Below are 15,649 nucleotides of genomic sequence, written 5' to 3'. Positions count from 1 at the left end.
ATGGTAATAGGTAGGCGGTGGGGAGAGCATAAGGAAGAGCTCAACCCGAAACCCACGTGCGACTCTGCAATCTTGTGCCCCAAATCTGGGTTTCAGGTCGGTCCGCACAGCACTACCCCTGCCGAACAGCGTTGCCGAACGTGGGACAATATTTTAAAATAATCCCCACTTTATGTTACCGCTCAGCATTCTTCCATTCATCACTTCTCCACAGGGAACGAGTTAAACATTTGTTTCGCTCTCTGTATCCCGTCCTAGGAGACAGCCTTTGTTGATCATTATAATGCCTGCGGGGAGACTGCCAGTTGACATCATCTAGGTTCAATACCAGGACAGTTGCCGTCTGGGTTGTATGGAAACACGATGTGACTCAGGATTTGCTGGTGTGAGCCTTTTCTCTTGCAGCTGAACTATAACCTTCACGCTTGCTGTACTTTTGGAATGTGCTGATTTATAAGGTAGGTGGTACTTAGTGAATTTGTGGCTAATTTCCACTTGCCACTGGTGAATAAATTCACGAATCTCCTGCGAAAATGCGCTGGAAAAAGTCGCACGCGTCAAAATTGACGTGAGTCAACACTATTCGGACACCCATTGACTTTAACACCAAGTCAATTTCCAATTTTCACTATTTTTCTTGAAAATTTTCGATTGTCACGTTTTTTTCTTGAAAATGTCTGAATTTCAAAATTTTTTCGTGAAACTTTCCGATTTCCCGATGTTTCCGCTAATTTTTCGCCCATCACTAGTGGTACTGTCCAAGTTCTCTATTTCAACTTGAGGTTGGTTATTGAGCTGGGGTTTATTTCATGGATTTTACTTTGTCTCATAACATTCTAATGTTTTACATTTATGCAGGGCAAGGCTTTTCACATTCAGCCTAGAGCCAGATTCAACCATTCATATATACAGTATATTGATAGTGTAGGGATAAAAACTTAAATGGCATGTAACGGAGCATACACCTATTGGTAATATTATTCCAGTTATTTAGTGCCACTAATTATAGGCAAGGGTTGTGAGTAAGATCTTTTTATTGGCACAGGAGTCATTGCCCCTTACAATAAAGAGATTTTGGTGTTTTTTTTAACAAAATGCACCGAAAGAGCAAACTGATTTTTAACATATTATTTTGAAATCTGACATGGGTCTAGACAGATTTTAGTTTTCCAAATGCCCTCAGTCATGTGACTTGTGATCTGATAAACTTCAGTCACTCTTACTGCTGCACTCCAAGGGGTATATTTATCAAAGAGTGAAGTTAGAGATCGTCACATTCCTATAGAGTCAAATTCCGCCACTCTCCATTAATTTCTATGGGATTTTGAAAGGGTTGGAGTGATATATCAACCCACTCCCTCCCCCTCCCCAGCAGCCCTTCAGCAGAACCATGGGAAGGTAAACAGATAACAGTCCCTGACACCTGCATTGCTAAAAATGCTCCCATGGTGGTAAATGGTGGTAAATATGAGAACATCACCCAATAGTAAAAATCCAAGTCTGGCTAACCCAAGTCCCGACTCCTTAAGTTACAATGAGTAGGAGAAACAATAGTTTATCTGAAAGCAGTTCTATTGTGAAGTGCTGACTCTTTCTAAAAGCACATGACTAGGCAAAATGATCTGAAATTGCGCCTACACACTAATATTACATCTAAAACAAATATATTTTTGGTTCAATAATTTTTTGCTCTCTGCACTAGTGATGTGGACCCACCAGGACCCACTGTGAGGGGGGCAGCAACAAAGCAGGGGGCATAGGGCAGAGAATCACCCCTGCCAATCAGAAGACAGCCCAATCAACTTTTCACCAGCTGCTACTCTCCATCTGGCCAACCCCTGACCAGATATTGATCGTGCAATCTGGGTTGGGTTTGGCCAGATAGCAAGATAATTAAGCATTTTACTTAGTCCAGAGTGGATGACTTAGCAGGCAACATCAGCCCATAAATAGTCAGCTAAGAGCAATAGCAAACTTGGTGATTTCTAGCGTCGCAGATGTGCAACAAAATTTTTGGTGACTATATATTTTTCATAGTTTTATACTAGTGATGGGCAATAAATTCGGCAGGCGTAAATTCATGGTGAATTTCCACGTTTCACCGCCAGCGAATAAATTCGCAAAATTTTTGGACGAGCATCAGAAAAGTCAAAACCGTTGCGCATCAACATTATTCTGACACCCATTGACTTTAACGCCGGCGTCAAAATTGTCATGAGCATCAGAATTGACGCAGGCGTCAAAAACTGACACAGCCATCGAAATTCGTGCTTAGCAAATTTTTCGCCTTTTTGCGAATTTCGGGAGATTCGCTAATTTTTCAGCGGATCGAAGCGGGACAAATTCGCCCATCACTACTCAATACACCTTGTTTTACAGTATGATACAACAGTTTTTTTTATTATAACTTTAAGACCTTATGTTCTGGATTTAATCCAAATGAACATTTCCAGTTATACTGGATAATCTCAAGAGGAAGATTCCAATGGTGCCTAAAGGAAAGATAACACCGGGTAATAATGACAGCTACACAATTCTGCCTCAGGTAGAAAAGAGCCCAGGGCATTAACATAGGGCCCCAAGTCTCAGAGGCTGGTTCTTGGCAACAAATTGCCCACAGTAAAAGAATAATGATGCTGCTATTATTAGATATATTGTAAGCACATTCTTTATCTCAGTGTCAGAATGGGGTGTCCGGGGCCCACTGGGGCTGCCACCTGGGGGCCCTCACCCCAGCAGTGAGTGCCACTAACCCCCCCCCACAAAGCACCACCACTGCCCCCTCTACCCTGCACATACCTAACTGTCACTTACCAAGTCACTTAGCCTAACATGTGTGAACCTGGTATGTTGGGCAGTGTCAGACCGGTCTACCCAGGGGTATTTTTTTTTCCAGAAAAGGCAACCAGTGGACTACCAGAGGATTTCTTAAGAGGTTCAGGCTCTACTGGACACCAACCTAGGAGGATTCCCATCAGGCCATCCTTATTTCTACCATGAGGATATATAAAACCTATACAAATTGACCCAAGGATTCATTTTCCTTGCAACCCAAGAAGGCCCCAACTGTATCCTTTGCCCTTTGGTAAAGAGCTTTCCCAACTGGCCCATATTTATAATATTTATGTGTGTTTGGGGAGTATAGTGCCCTGCCCTCGTGTTGTTCCTCGTCCAGTACCAGGATGTGCCAGGAAGCTCCAAGAGTACCAAGTACCAAGTAAGATTTCAGTCCTAAGGTGACCAACTGCATAAGGGAGCAGGGCTCCATGAACAAGGCAAGCTTTGTCATAACAAAATTGAGAGAGCCAGGAAAGTTTAGAAAGAGTCATATTTTGCTCATTTGAGGAGGAGTAGGTTCTTCCAAAGTGATACCCACACAAGTGCAGGGACCACAGTTTGAAAAGGGATTCATGCTATCTTTTATCCCTGTGAGATTTCCACTGGAGGGGATCCATTTCTCTGGGAGTGGTGAGACAATTCCATCACAATTTCAATCTCCTACTGGTGCATGAGTTTATCATTTACAACACCACCAGGGACTCACTTGCCTCGTTTAGGGGTTGTTCACCATTGAGTTCATTTTAGTATGATATTCTGAGACAATTTCCAATTGGTTTTCATTTTCTATCATTATTATTTGTTATTTAGCTTTTTATTCAGTTGCTCTCCGGTTTGCAATTTCTGCAATTGCTGGGATCCAAATTCCCCTAGCAACCGTGCATTGATTTGAATGAGACACTGGAATATGAATAGGAGAGGCCTGAATAGAAAGTAGCAATAATAATACATTTGTAGCCTTACAGAGCATTTGTATTTAGATGGGGTCAGTGACCCCCATTTGAAAGCTGGAAACATTCAGAATAAGGCAAATAATTCAAAAACTATATATAAGGTCTGTGCTGCTGTTACTTGCTGAGCTTAGGGACCCACTCACAATATACAGTACACATAGAATAGAAATGTCACAATATAAGGCTGATTAATACAAAGTAATTCATTTACATTACATGGCAGCTCAGAAACCAATACTTGGTTTACATTTTAATAATCAGCCCTGAAGCATGACAGACAACCCTTAAAGGATAAGTAAACCTTTAATAAAAGTGAATGTAAAATTGATGAGGAGGATATTCTAAGCACTTTTGTAATTTACATTGATTATTTTCTTTAAAGGAGAACTAAATCCTAAAAATGAATAACCTAAAAATGCCATATTTAATATAGTGAACTTATCGCACGAGGCTAAAGTTTCAGCTTGTCAATAGCAGCAATGATCCAGGACTTCAAACTTGTCACAGGGGGTCACCATCTTGGAAAGTGTCTGTGACACTCACATGCTCAGTGGGCTCTGATTGGCTGTTGAGAAGCTAAGCTTAGGGCTCGTCACTAATTATCCAGCAGAAAATGAGCTTCCCTGGCTGTAATATAAGCTGATGCTACAGGTTTGCTGATTATTAAATTCTGATGCTAATTGCACTGGTTTCTGTGCTGCAATGTAGTAATTATGTGTATTAATTACTAATCAGCCTTATATTGTGACATTTCTATTCTATGTGTACTGTATATTGTGAGTGGGTCCCTAAGCTCAGTAAGTGACAGCAGCACAGAGGAAAGGAAGATGGGGAGCTACTGGGGCATCTTTGGAGACACAGATCTTTACTGCTAAAGGGCTGTGGTTGCCTTGGGCTGGTACATAAGCCCAAAACATAATCTAAAACATTTCTAGCTAATTTCCTTGTCCTTTAAAAAAAACGGGCTGTCTGGATCAGAAGCGGACAGGTGACAACCTTATCTCTAAATGAACCTGTCCCACAGACCCTTCATGAAATGTGTTTTTTTTACTTCTCTTCTATCATTTCACTTGCAGAAAATAATTAGTCTGCATATGGCCATAATAAAAATAAAATATTAAGGAAAAATCTGAGATTTCAAAACTATTTTTTCATCTGTCCCTGAGACAGGGTCTATTCCTTTTGCATCTATAGAACAAAGCAAAATCTGCCCTAGTTTTGCTGGGAGTCTATGGCAGCGTGCGGGAGGAACAGATTCATGTGTCTGTATCACTGTATCAAACAGCTCAGGCTTCCAGGAGCTTTCTCAGCCCTTTATTCCACTTCTATAGGAGAAACTGTCAGAATAAAAAATCTACGGTACTTTGCCGTTATTCCTAATGATTTAACAAGTCAATGTCACTTTCCTTTTAATTCTAGCTGACTAAGTGTGTGTGTGGGATTCGTTATTCGGGGTATTTGCTTAAAGGAGTTTTATTATGTTATAGAACGGCCAATTCTAAGCAACTTTTCAATTTGTTTTCATTATTTATTTTTTAGTTATTTGCCTTTTTCTTCTGACTCTTTGCAGCTTTCAAATGGGGGTCGCTGACTCCCTTCTCAAAAACAAATGCTCTGTAAGGCTACAAATGTATTGTTATGGTTACTTTTTATTACTCATCCTTCTATTCAGGCCTCTCCTATTCATATTCCGGTCTCTTATTCAAATCAATGTATGGTTGCTAGGGTAATTTGGACCCTAGTTACCAGATTGGTTAAGATGCAAATTGAAGAGCTGCTGAATAAAAAGCTAAATAAATCAAAAACCACAGATAATAAAAAATAAAAACCAATTACAAATTGACTCAGAATATCCCACTCTACATCATACTAAAAGTTAATTTAAAGGTGAACAACCCCTTTAATGACACTATCACTCTGGTGGGTTTCATTGATGAGATTTATTTATAATATATACTATTTAAAGTTGTATTTCACTTTTTGAATTATATTGACAGTGATATCCTAAAGCAAGTTGCCATTGGTCTTCATTTTTATTTATTCTCCTACTTTATTAGATATTACTTTTTGTTCAGCAGCTCTCCAGTTTGGAATTTCAGCAGCGTTCTGGTTGCTAGGGTAAATGGAGCCTAGCAACCAGATAACTGCTGACATTCCAACCAGACAATGGTTTGAATGAAAGAACAGGAGCTGAATAGGAGAGGCCTGAATAGAATGAAAAGTAACAGTATAAAAGTGTAGCCTCACAGAGCAATACATTGTTGGCAGATGGAGTCAGAAAAAAAGGGAACCATCTGAAAGCTGGAGAGTGTCAGAAGAGAAAGGGAAATAATGAAAAATCTATAAAAATTTAAAAAAAAAAGACCAATTGAAAAGTTGCTAAGATCAACTTTTGTATTACCTAATGAAAGGGCTTTCAGCTTTCTAGCGCCAGAGACTGCAATTGTGCTCTCTCCACTATCCATAAACCCCAATAAAGGGGGGGGGGGGCAGATAGCATTGGTGGTGAGGCAGCGATATTGCGGTGGGCATGATGACATCAGAGGCACAATGATTTCTTTATGTTAGTTATGACATCAGGGTGGGGTTATTACATCACATAGATCCAATTGGCTGGGATTTTGTCCAGTTTTCTCAATGTTTTAAACCGAGTTTTGAGTGGACAACATGGGTGGCAGCACTATCTTTATCTCTATTCTGCACGAGGAGTAAGCCCAGTCCTTTAATAAAAGGTATGGGATCTATTATACAGAAATCAGTTATCCAGGAAGCTCTGAAATACAGCAATGCTAATTTAGAAAAAATTAGGGATGCACCGAATCCAGGATTTGGTTCGGAATTCGGCCAGAATTCGGTCGAATCCTGCTGCCCAGCCTAACCGAATCCTAATACGCATACGCAAATTAAGAGCGGGAAATCGCGTGACTATAGGTCAGAAAAAACGGAAGTAAAAAATGTTTTCCCCTTCCCACCCCTAATTTGCATATGCAAAGTAGGGTTCGAATTCGGTTCAGTATCCGCCCAAATATTTCGCAAAGGATTCGGGGGTTCGGCCGAATCCAAAATAATGGATTCGGTGCATCCCTAGAAAAAATATTTGTAATTTTTTTTTTTAATTGATTTGCCATGTTGAGGTGAGTATATTTAAATGTTTTTAATTTATTTGCCAGATTATTGTTACGGTTTCACAAGGCTGAAAAACAAACAGAAAGATGAGACCCAAACAGGCCTTAGAAAAACTGGTGTCTAATAGTGATGTGTGGGTCAGGAAAAATCCGACCTGCATCCGGCCCTAACCCTCCCTCCCTCAGCCAGCGCCCGCCCATTTTGCTTGCCACACCTAAGGTATTTTCTACAAATGTAACATTATTTATTAGAGTCTGGATAAATGGAGCTGCTTTGACTCTGTGTAAGGATTTTGCCCCATGAAGCTGTGAAATGTGTGACTGATATGTAGGCACTTCTATATAGCGCCATCTGCTGGCTGAGATGACTGCAGTTGCCAGTAAGCTTTGGTAAGATTTGCTTGTTTTGTGACATGAGATGAGTAGATTGGGATATTGGCATAATGTGATCATCTGGCCCCTAAGTAGCAGTTGGATCATAATGGAGAAGTATAAAGAAGACCCATCATCTGAGGGCCACATCGAACTGATGTGGTCCTTGTCCAACAGAATTTTCAAACTTGTCCAATTAATTTCTGCCTGATTTTGGAATATATATTAATTGGGAAGGACTTTCCATGGTCCCCTTATACAGGGCAACAAGCTGCCTACTCGTTCTGGACAGGTCAAGTGGGCAGCTCTTATCTGACCATGTATGACCAGCAAGTTTGGACTGGGAGTCAATATAGGCCCTGGCATTTCAAGTTTGGAGAGGCCCAAACAGCCCCCACCACCAATGACTGTCTATGGCATCTTACAGCAGCCTTTCTGGCTTTTGCCAGAATCCACAGATTGCTAGTCCGGGCCTGAGGGCCAGCATTAGACCCCTGGATACTCAACTGGCCCCAATATGCACTGTCACATGAAATGGATATAAACCTGCCTGATCATTATGCTCTAAAGCAGTGATCCCCAACCAGTAGCTTGTGAGTAACATGTTGTTCTCCAACCCCTTGGATGTTGCTCCCAGTGGCCTCAAAGCAGGAGCTTATTTTTTAATTCCTGACTTAGGGGCACGTTTTGGTTGTATAAAAACCAGTTGCACTGCCAAACAGAGTCTCAATGTAGGTTGCCAGTCCACACAGGGGCTACTTAAAGGAAAACTATACCCCCCAAACAATGTAGGTCTCTATTAAAAGATACTGAGTAAAACAGCTCATGTGTAAAACCCTGCTTCATGTTAATGAACCATTATCATAATAATATACTTTTTTAGTAGTATGTGCCATTGGGTAATCATAAATAGAAAATTGCCATTTTAAAAAATAAGGGCCGCCCCCTGAGATCGTAAGATTCACTGTGTACACATACAGACCACATGTAAGGCCACATGAGCCAATTAACAGACAGAGTTCTGCCTTTTGCTTCCTCACTTCTTCCTGTTACAGTTAGAGTTGTAGTATTTCTGGTCAGGTGATCTCTGAGGCAGCACAGATAGAGTCATGAAATGGTGGCTCAAGGCAAGAGATGTAAAAGGGCAATATTTATGTAAATATACATTCCAGTTTGGTAAGATTCTTTAATATGTCATTCAATTTGATATAAACTATCTGTTGCTTAAGTATTCATTTTGGGGGTATAGTTTTCCTTTAATGGCCAATCACAGCACTTATTTGGCACCCCAGGAACATTTTTCATGCTAGTGTTGCTCCCCAACTCCTTTTACTTGTTGCTCACGGGTTGTAAAGGTTGGGGACCCCTGCTCTAATGTATATTTAAAGGGGCAGTCTGCTTGAAAATGAACTTTTCTTATGATAGAGAAGTGATTATCTGTAATTGGTCTTTAATTTCATACAACTGCTATGTTGTTATTATTATTATTACTACCGGTATGGGATACATTATCCGTAAACCTGTTATCCAGAAAGATCCGGTTTACAGAAAGGTTGTCTCCCGCAGACTCCATATTATCCAAATAATCCAATTTTTTTTTTTAAATGATTTCCATTTTCTCTGTAATAATAAACCAGTACCTTGTACTCCCAACTAAGATATAAATAATCCTTATTGGAAGCCAAACCAGCCTGTTTGGTTTATTTAATGTTTATATCATTTCTTAGTAGACTTAAGGTATGAAGATCCAAATTATGGAAATATCTGTTATAAGGAAAACCCCAGGTTCCGAACATTCTGGATAACAGGTCCCATACCTGTATTTCTTATTTACCTACCTCTCCAGACGCTCTCCAATTCATCTCCCTCTGCCATTCAAACCACCGCATGGTTGTTATGATATATGGGACTTCCATTGGCGACCAGTTGAGCCTAAATTTAAAGTGGTTAACTTTTAGTATGATGTAGACCAGTGGTCCCCAACCAGTAGCTCGCGAGCAACATGTTGCTCCCCAACCCCTTGGATGTTGCTCTCAGTGGCCTCAAAGCAGGTGCTTATTTTTTAATTCCTGGCTTGGAAGCAAGTTTTAATTGCATGAAAACCAGATGTACTGCCAACCAGAACCTCCTGTAGGCTGCCAGTCCACATAGGGGCTACCAATAGCCAATCACAGCCCTTATTTGGCATCACCAAGGAACATATTTCATGCTTGTGTTGCTCCCCAACACTTTTTACATCTGAATGTTGCTCACGGGTGAAAAAGGTTGGGGACCCCTGATGTAGACAGTGATATTTGAGACAATTGTTTTTTTATTTTTTATTATTTATTATTTGTCATTTTTGCTTCCTTTAGAATGATGTAGAGAGTGATATTTGAGACAAATTGGTTTTCATTTTTTATTATTTGTGGTTTTTGCTTCTCATTCAGCAGCTCTCCGGTTTGCAATTTCAACTTACCCTAGCAACCATGCATTGATATGAATATAAGACTGGAATATGAATAGGAGAGGCCTGAAAAAAGAGATAATTAATAGAAAGTAGCAATAACAATAAATGTGAGTATTTGTTTTTTTAGATGGGGGTCTGTGAAGGCAAATAATTCAAAAACTCGAAAATAAACAAAGAAGACCAGGTGAAAAGTTGCTTAGAATTGGCCATTATGTAACATACTAAAAGTTAACTTAAAGGTGAACCACCCCTTTAATTTATAAAAAAAAATGAGGACCCCCTGGAATGCAACTTCGGACAACTTTGGAAAATGAAGTGCTCCAAGTGCCATCCTTCCGGTGATTTACATTGTAGCCGACGGGAAGGCAGCGAAAGGCAGTTCGGGGAGATTTGTCACCAGGCGACTGACCTCCCCGAATATGACCGTTTGTCTCTGCCCTTAAAGGGTGCTTCCCTTTAAATATATAACCCTAGAAGGCGTGAAAATTCTTTTGTGCCCTTTTCCTTTAAACAAATTCAAGGGGCAACAAATGAGAATGAGATGAATGTAATTGTTGCTGCCCCATGCCTTGTATGGTGAACACACCCATATTTGCAACTATGAAATAGGAATGTAATATTTTAACCCCAAAGGATGTTGTCTGAGTTACGTTAATAACATTTTTTTGTATTTTTTTTTTTTTTTTTTTAAAAAACTGTTTCTCAGTATCCTGCAACATGTCCATGGTCCTTAGCCTATTGTATAACTTGTGTTTCTGTATCATTTGTATTCCTGTCATGTACACAAAGAGGATTTATTTGCCATAGCGCAGTGCTTCTTATATCTCTCTCTGTGGCTCTGATAGTGTCTTTCTTTTGTTCTGTCCCTACTAGAACACAAATCTATTTTCCTATACTTCCCCCAAAGCACAGATCCAGTAACGTAACTAGAGGGGGCGGGCCCTGGAGCGGGATGTGCGCCTGGCGTCTAAATTGGCACCGGCGTCCGAACCGTCGTCGGCGTCAAAAAACTAATTTTCTTGGCAAATTTGTGAATTTATTCGCCTGCAGCGAAACAGGCAAATTCTCAGCGAATTTGCGCCTGGCGAATAAATTCGCCCATCACTAATAGCAAGGTGGCTTTTGCTATCTAGAATTGCTGGTCCATAATTAACTGTGAACACGTGATCTCCACGTGGTCCCACTCCACGTGGCTTCACATATCTATCTATATATATATATATATATATATATATATATATATATATATATATATATATACTGTATATATATATATATATATATATATATATATAAAAATATATATATATATATATATATATATATATATATATATATATATATATATACAGGGGTGCTTTGCCAATGAGGCACGTTGAGGCTGTCGCCTCAGGCGGCAGCGCCCCACTAGTTACCAGGGGCAGCAAAAATGGGCCAGGATCACCCCTGGATATATATATATACACATACATACAGTATGACATTGGTAATATGTTACTATAGTGATACATATGTGATAAATATAGTCTCCTGACCTGCGCTGATCTGAGCTGCACTCGTGGGTATTCTGGCTAATCTTCATGGAGGATAAAAGAGAAATAGAGTCATTATTCTGTAGCTCAGTGCAATCATATCCCAATCATTCATTATAATGCCGTAGTTCACGTCACTTGCCACTAACTTTAATGATCTGATCGATGCCGAAAGCTTCACTAGCGTCATATAACACAGTCATTTGTTATCCAAAGGACCGGTATTCCACAAAGTAAGAAAAAAGTAATTGTATCCGTTCACGTGGCATCTAGAAACGAAAATATTTCTTGGGCAACAAATGCCCAATTATTTGAGAAGGTAAGTAGTGTAGTGTAGTACAGGTATGGGATCCATTTTCCAGAAAGCTCTGAATTTTTCTCTGTAATTATAAAACAGTAGCTTCTACTTGATCCCAACTAAGATATAATTAATCCTTATTGGAAGCAAACCCAGCCCATTGGGTTTATTTAATGTTTACATTATTTTCTAATAGACTTAAGGTATCATGATCCAATTTATGGAAAGATCTATAATCCGGAAAACCCCAGGTCCCGAGCATTCTGGATAATAGGTCCAATACCTGTACTGTTGAGAGAATCCAGGATTCAGCTTTGGATTCAGCCAGGATTCTGCATTTTTCAGCAGGATTTGGATTTGGCTCAATGCTACTGCCTGACCGAACCAAATATGAATCCTAATTTGCATATGTAAATTGGGGGTGGGGAGTGAAATTGCGTGACTTTTTGTCACAAAACAAGGAAGTAAGAAATGTTTCTTGAAGGATTCGGCGGTTCGGACAAATCCAAAATAGTGGATATGGTGCATCCCAAATTTACGGGATGTCAATGTGTGCAGAAGGGATGTACCTGAACCTTCTCGCCTCTGCTTGAGAACAAAACCATATTGCTGTAATTGATGCCTTAAAGCCTGTGATCCAATCAAACAGAAACAGGGAGGCAAAAATAAATACATTCAGCAATGGGAAAATGTTATGGAGTCAGGACAGAAGATAAGGCTTTATTTTCCCGGCACAGCAGGGATAGGTTTAAGGGTAAGGGCACACCTGGTGATTCGGGAAAATTTAGTCACCTGGCGAATTTGGGGCGACTAATCTCCCCGAACGCTTTCCTTCTGTCTTGCACCGGCTATAATGAAAAGTTGCCTGCAGCATGGCACACGCGGTGCTTCGTATTCCGAAGTCGAGACATAGTGGCCCTTCAATGGCTGGTGAAAAGTTGTCCTTCGTGACATTACCATGAACATTAGACCAGGATTTCTAATGGGCAGATTTATTAAGGGTCGAAGTGAAAATTCGAATTTCCCGATTTTTTCTTTTTTTTTTTCAGTTAAAACTCTCAAATTTGAATTGTGAATTATCCAAACCGGATTCAAGTTTTAATTCGAATTCAGATTTCGAGATTTATCATACTCTGGCCCTTTAAGAACTCAAAGTCCACTATTCGCCACCTAAAACCAGCAGAATTACTGTAAAAGTCAATGGGAGAGGTCCCGGGAACAATTTGGTGGTTTGCAGCCTTCCTGACTTTCGAATCTTTTTAATTCAAATCAAGTTTTTCTAATTCGATTCGAATTCAATTTGAGTTTTCAGGTCGATTCAATTCATCCGAGCTGAGAAAATTAGATTTCATCATTAAATTTCTATTGGTCGAATTTATGGGAGTTTTAAGAAACTCAAATGAATTTGAACCTTGATAAATGTGCCTCTAAGTGGTCTCTGAGGGTGTGACCACCTTTGGAACTTTACGTTTTGCTGTGTTTTTGGGAGTAACCAACTTGGTTGAGGGCAGGATGAATTTAAAACCAATTTGAGTATTGGAGCTTAATCACAACTAGCCAGTAAGGTCATTAAAGCTTTCAGTGGGCTGAACAGACCGCTGCCTCCCTGCAAAAATAATCTTCAGCGGGGCCCGGCACACACCTACCTGGAGCTCCCTCCGCTCGTCTGTGTCCCTTGCAATTGCTATGCAGGATCACCAAGCAAGTGGATGAATTGGCCACCTATCTGCAGGGTCAATGATCGAATCCTAATGTTTGTCAATGCAGACCCATTAGGAGAGGACTAGTATCACAACACCAATTCAGTCTAAATCTGTTAGGCAGGCTGTAGAAAGTTGCCAAATACATGGGTCAAGTCAGCAACTTTACTCGGCCCATGCATGACCAATATTAGAGAAGACGGTAACCAATAAGGTCATTAGAAGTTGCCCAAGATGATAACAGTTTGTAGCCAATCAGACCTTTAGAATGTTCGCAATTAAGAAATGAAAAGACAGTACTGCTGAATGGACTATCAACACTCCTCCATAAGGAAAGCTACCGAAGCAGTTTATTGCCAATAGATTAGCCACAGTAGTGCAAGCCATAACACTATATTTATTTGGCAGAATTATTTACCATCCCTGAGTAAAAAGCTCTAGAATCTATCTCTGCAGCTGCCATATTAGCTTGGTGTGACTTCACTTCCTGCCTGAGTCTCTTCCTGCTCACTCATAGCTCTGGGCTCAGATTACAGCAGGGAGGGGAGGAGGGAGGGGGAGAGAAGCAAACTGAGCATGCTCAAGCCCTAGCCCTGGAGGTTTATGCTGAAAACAGGAAGTCTGATACAGAAGCCCATGAGTACACAATAGAAGGAAAGAAATGCAGTGTTTCTTTTGACAGAGGACTCAGAGCAGCATTACTTTGAGGGTTTACTGGTGTATTTATATAGACCTTTATGATAAAGCTTACTTAGTTTTAGCCTTTCCTTCTCCTTTAAACCTTGTTATTTGGGTTAGACATTATTTATAAAAAAAAGGTTTATAAGAGTAAAAATGCATGTTTCCTGTAATGAGGAATCTAATAACCCCAGAGCTCAGCAGATAGCAGCCGCCTGTCTAGAGCTCCTGTGCTAATATACGTTGCTATAGCAGATCAATAGTATTTATGCAACTTTCTCAAGATGCCATATAAGTAATGTTGGCAAACACTTTGAAAAAAGAAACCACAATAATTATCAGGGAGACATAAAATATTTACAAATGCTTTTTCTGCCTCGCATCCCTTGGTTGGATTTGCCTCTAGATCTCTGTGCATTTCCATGTTATTTTCTTTGAGCTAATTCAGCATGAAAGATATTACATTACCAGATATTCCGAGGCTCTTTGTGAGACGCATTGCCTGAAATCCATAATCATGCTGATAAAGCGAAATAAATCTAATTGTAGAGAGAGGGGTGAGACGGTAAAGAGACGGAGATGGCAGCCAGCTCTATAATTGAAATGAAGAGCAAAACCCACAGAGCTGCCCTTGGTAGGGGACAGAGAGGGTCACAAGATCTAGACCCCACTCCAGACCAGGCAAATGTCATTGAGATGAATGGGATACTATTCCAAGTGAAGCATTGGACTGGTCCATCAGAATACCAGCAACATTCCCAGTGGGCACAGGTGCCAGAGGAGAAATAGGAAGAAGGCTTGATAATAGTCAGTAAAGAAAAAGTAAGAGCTGAGTAAGGAGAAGAGAAAAATATGCCACCGCCTTGGACCTTTAATTCTAATTTGTAAATCAACAGCAGGAAAACCCATTTAAGACATTCAAAGACACCATTCTCCAGATTCTTTTCATCGACATCAATTGTTAAATACTACTAAAATGCCAGAATACTCAGCAGCTCAACACAGCCACACACGGCGCAGAAACACAAACTCATACGAGTCAAGGAGAGAACCCTATTTTATTACCCCACACTGGTCCAACCAGCGGCTCTAAACTTGCACTGCCTCACTGGCGTTCTATAGTCAACCACAGTCTCCTGCAGCCTGCTAATCCATTTGGGATTTAAAGGGAGGTAAAGGCAAAAAAAATAAAATCCCATTTTTCTTTAATGAAAAAAAATCTATCTCCAATATTATATTAAAAAAAAATGTGTACTGCTTTTATAATAAACCTGACTATATGCAGTGAAATTCCCCCTTTGTTTTGCTTGCTCTGACTGCCGTGGATAGGAAACTCTCCCAGTGTTAAAACCAATTACAATTCATTCAATTTACAATACATAAAGGGGCATATTTATCAAAGGTCGAAGTTAAAAAAAACTTCGAACTTCGAATTCAAAAAAACTGGAGGTCGAAGTTTTTTTGGGGTCGAAGTGGGCTGAATTCGGCCTACTTCGAATCATACAATTGTACTTCGATTCAAAGTTTTTTTAACTTCGACCTTCGGTCTCCCAAACTCCCCCAATTGCCTTCATACAGGTTGTAGGAGGTCCCCATAGGCTAAAACAGCCCATAGGCTAAGACAGTACTTCAAAAAAATTCGACCTTCGAATTTCGAAGTTTTTTCAAATTCGAATCAAAGTATGACTATTCCCTAGTCGAAGT

This window comes from Xenopus laevis, chromosome 3S (genome assembly GCF_017654675.1).
Source record: "Xenopus laevis strain J_2021 chromosome 3S, Xenopus_laevis_v10.1, whole genome shotgun sequence".
Lineage (NCBI taxonomy): Eukaryota > Metazoa > Chordata > Amphibia > Anura > Pipidae > Xenopus > Xenopus laevis.
This window is presented reverse-complemented; position numbering follows the sequence as displayed.